The 4,226-nt window shown below is 46.0% G+C and overlaps 1 non-coding gene across 1 annotated transcript; it reads right to left on the bottom strand.

Moving 5' to 3' along the window:
* Positions 1-3,917: 3,917 nt before the first annotated feature.
* Positions 3,918-3,999, bottom strand: trnas-aga (transfer RNA serine (anticodon AGA)). Its single transcript has one exon. It is a non-coding gene; the product is annotated as a tRNA-Ser (tRNA).
* Between the last annotated feature and the right edge of the window lie 227 nt (positions 4,000-4,226).

The raw sequence follows: 4,226 nt of genomic DNA, 5'->3' as shown, positions 1-4,226 counted from the left end.
GTCTTCCCTCTGTTGAAGTTCTGGGTTGCAGCCGGTAGATGTCAGCACACTCAGGTAGAGCGAAGCTCACATACCAGAGAGGGACAAACAAACAAGAATTGTTCAAATTATATTGCGGATGGGAAATTTTAACAATACTAATGTTGGACGTGTTTTCTTATGATATTTATTTTGTAACAAGCAGTTGTTATCGTTGTCTGCCCTTCGATTCGAGGATGATATCCATTCAGGGCAGTGAGTTTCTGCTATGGATCTTCATGTGAGTGAACAGGCCCATTCTCGACCCACAGAGCTTTCTTCTCTGTTACTGTATTCTCTGCCGCCATTTTGCCCCATAAAAGTATGCTGCAGATTGGGGGATATGTTTTGCCCATTTTCAAGCTCCTCTCACTCATCAGCAATGAATGCTGCCTCGCTTCAATCTGGAGGATGTCGGGGAAGCATTACTGATGGAATTTCCCTCACACTCTGAGGATGCGCTGATACACTGGTCACATGTACATCATTGCACTAAAACCACCAACCATCAATGTCATGTATGAATGAGATATATTCTCATCTGCCCATCTCTGGTCCCATTTCAAGAAAATGATTCTTTATAAAAACTTTCACTAATTTAAAGCCCATCCCTACAGGAGAAGAAGGATCCAGTTTCTCAGTCCGTTACCAGGCCATTCTCTTTCCACTCAATGATTCTTCTTTTTATGGCCTGTTGGTGTCGCCTGCAGGACCAGAATTTGTTGCCCCTTCCTAATTGCCCTTCAGCTGAGAGGGGCTTGTTTGACCATTTCACAGGTCAGGTAAGAGTCACCCTCTTACTCTGGGTCTGGAGTCACATGTAGGCCAGACCAGTTAAGGAGGCCAGACTCATTGCGCTAAAGTGCACCGGTGAACCAGATTATAGTGAACAACAATCGCCGGTAGTTTCAAGGCCGCCATTACTGAGAGGAGCTTTCAATTCCAGATTGATGAAATAGTGAATTTAAATTTCATCAGCTGTCGTGGTGGGATTTACTCCGTGTCCCCAAAGATTAGTGCGGGTCTCTGGATTATCAGCCCAGTGACATCACCTTTCATCCCTGTAATCAGAAACACTTCACTCAGCTCGTTATTAAACCTCTTCCTGAGGAGATTAGATTTTCTTCCAGAGCATTTTATTAAACTATTTGTTACAAAGCCTGTTGCTCCATTCGGGAGCATCAGTAGTTTATTAAGATCACACAAAAACGATTGATTTCTGGGGAAGATAACAAAATAATGAGATGAGAAAATTTAATGAACAAAACAACAAGGAAATACATTCTGAGAAAGCACCCTGCAATGTTTGCAAGAAAATGCAGAGCTTTTAGCTGAAGAAGGAAATCTCATGTTTGCCGGAAGTTTGACTAGATTTCTGCATAAAACGACCGCGACAGGACTCAAGCCCGCAATCTTCTGATAGTATCATGGCTGTGAACACCGAAGTCAGACGCCTTACCCATTAGGCCACGCGGTCAACAGATGAAATAAAGCGCCAAATGTTAGCGCCATGTGAATAACTGTCGTGATTATATTTATTTTCAGTTCTACTTTTATTTGCTTCTATGATTCCCAGATGCCAAAAAAAATGAAGTGGAACCCCCAGAGTTTGTCAACACAAGAAACCTAAAGTCCACTTCTAACATTCTTGGATGTCTGTCTGTGTGGAATTTGCACGCTCTCCCCGTGTCTGCGTGGGGTTCCTTCCAGTGCGCCGGTTTCCTCCCATCCCCAACAATGTGCAAATTAAGTGGATTGGCCAGGCTAAATTGACCCTTATTGTTAGGGGGATTAGCAGAGTAATTACGTAGGGTGACAGGGAGGGATTCACTGTCGGAGAGTCGGTGCAGAATATCTGGGCCGAATGGCCTCCTTCCGCACTGTCGGGATGCTATGCCTCTTGCACTTCCTGTCTTCAATCTTCAATGTCTGTCCCCGAATGCTTCTGCTAGCAGCAAATGCAGCAACTTCCCCCTGTGTACCTTAGTTCAATATGTTCTACTCTTTGACACCTCTCTTCCAGCGCCGCTCAATCCGTTTTGCTGCAAAGAGAGAAACTCCGAGTTATCCAGCCATACCTTGGAGCTAAAATCCCTCACCGCTGGATCCAAAACAGTAAATCTCCTTTCCCCCTTCATAAGGACTCACACACTTTGTAAAGTGTGGTTACCGGGTCTGGGGGCAATCCTAAAATGGCTACAGTTAATCAGGACTTCATAAAGATTGAGCAGAACTTCCCAGTTTTTATGTTCAGCATCTCCAGTTATGAAGCCAAACATTCAATCCGCCTTCCTGACGACTGTGCGCAATTTTGGTCCCCTTGTCTGCGAAAGGATATGTTGGCCCTGGAGGGAGTACAGAGAAGGTTCACTCGGCTGATACCGGAGATGAGGGGGGTTAGCTTATGAGGAGAGATTGAGTAGATTGGGTCTGCACTCGTTGGAATTTAGAAGGCTGAGGGGTGATCTTATAGAGACATATTAGATAATGAAGAGGATGGATAGGGTAGAGGTAGAGAGATTCTTTCCACTTAGAAAGGAAACCAGAACTAGAGGGCACAGCCTCAAAATAAGAGCGGCGGCATGGGGAGGGGTGGGTGGGCGGTGGCGGGGGGGCTGGGGGGGGGTGGTGGCGGGGGCCGGGGGTGGAGGGGGGGTGGGGTGGGAAGGGGGCAGTTTAAAACAGAGTTGAGGAGGAACTTCTTCTTTCAGAAGGTGGTGAATCTCTGGAATTCTCTGCCCAATAAAATGGTGGAGGCTACCGCGCTGAATATATTTAAGTCACGGGTATATAGGTTTCCGATAGACAAGGGAATTAAGGGTTATGGGGAGAAAGCGGGAAAGTGGAACTGATCCACTTCACATCAGCCATGATCTTATTGAATGGTGGAGCAGGCTCGAGTGGCTGGGTGGCCTACTCCTGCTCCTATTTCTTATGTTCTTATGAGAGCTGAGACTGCAGCTTCTGTTTCTCCAAAAGGAACTCTATGGATACAGCTGGAATTTATAGAGATTTCTGTCACTGAAGTATTGCCTGGCGGTCAGTGTCTCACTGCTCTAACTCACTGTATCCCTCCATCCCCTATTATCATCTCTACATGAAGGCGGGATCTTGTTGTTTAGTGACTGAGTGCACACAATCTGTATCTACATCTGATCAAATAGAATTCAGCTTGTGAACAATATCATCGTTTCAACCAGCTCTGGGTTCACCCAGGCACAGCTCTGATTGGCTGCAGCCCCCTGAATCTGGGGAACAGACACTGTGAGCATCGCCGGCCTCAGAGGCTTTCACAGTTACTGAGCTGGGAAACTCCAACTAATCCCCGAGAATCCACAGCACAGAGCGAGAGGAGAGGAAAACCTGTCCTGGGAGCTGTCAATCTGAGACACAGTTTGACCTGTCAATGTGCAGATGTGAAGCTGCTCCTTCCATTCCCAATCTGCTATAACCAGGAGTTCCTAACGCCCAATAATGACCAGCTTGCAGCAATGTGTTTGAATGAACACGATGTCATATCATCCAAGCAGCATTTTGAAATGATCATTCAGTGTATTCTGATGAAATTTATTTCTTATGTTCTGTGTGTCATTCCATAAGAATCTTCCCCTGACATCAGACCTTGTTTTGTCCTTGTGCTCCTGATGCTGTTTTTTTTCAATCTGCTCACATTGTGATTTCCCTCATGGAACCAGAGAAAGGGAACAGCACTGAATCATTCGGCTTATCTTGTCCATGCCAGCCCGAGGGCACCCAGGTGTCCTCTTCAAGCTCACCTTCCTGCACTCGGCCCGGAGCCATGGAGCTGAAAGCATGATGGTGATCCACATACTTGGCACCAAAATAGCAAAGGAGTTCCGGGTCAGCGGCTGCCGGAAGAAAACGCTTTTAACGATGATCGCTGCTAGCAGGACTCGAACCTGCGCGGGGAAAACCGGTTGGATTTCTAATCCAACGCCTTAACCACTCGGCCACCGCAGCTCCGCAATTTATGCCCCTAATATAATCACCTCAGTAGCGTTCATGCTAACTTCATCAGGCACCGTTATTGGACAAAGCACAGTGTGTGAGCTGAAATTTGTTCCTCTCCTTTTACTTTGTCTTTTTGTCTCTGACGGAGAACTCATTGATTAGGTCAGAAACTTGTTTTTGTAGGTCAATAATTTTTCAGTAGAAATGAATTAGGTCCGAATAAACACAGGAAAAAG

Source organism: Carcharhinus amblyrhynchos, unplaced genomic scaffold (assembly GCF_965287045.1).
Source record: "Carcharhinus amblyrhynchos unplaced genomic scaffold, sCarAmb.v2.hapA scaffold_79, whole genome shotgun sequence".
In the NCBI taxonomy this organism is placed as follows: Eukaryota; Metazoa; Chordata; class Chondrichthyes; order Carcharhiniformes; family Carcharhinidae; genus Carcharhinus; species Carcharhinus amblyrhynchos.
The sequence above is the reverse complement of the archived record's forward strand: the minus strand, read 5'-3'. Positions and strand labels throughout refer to the sequence as shown.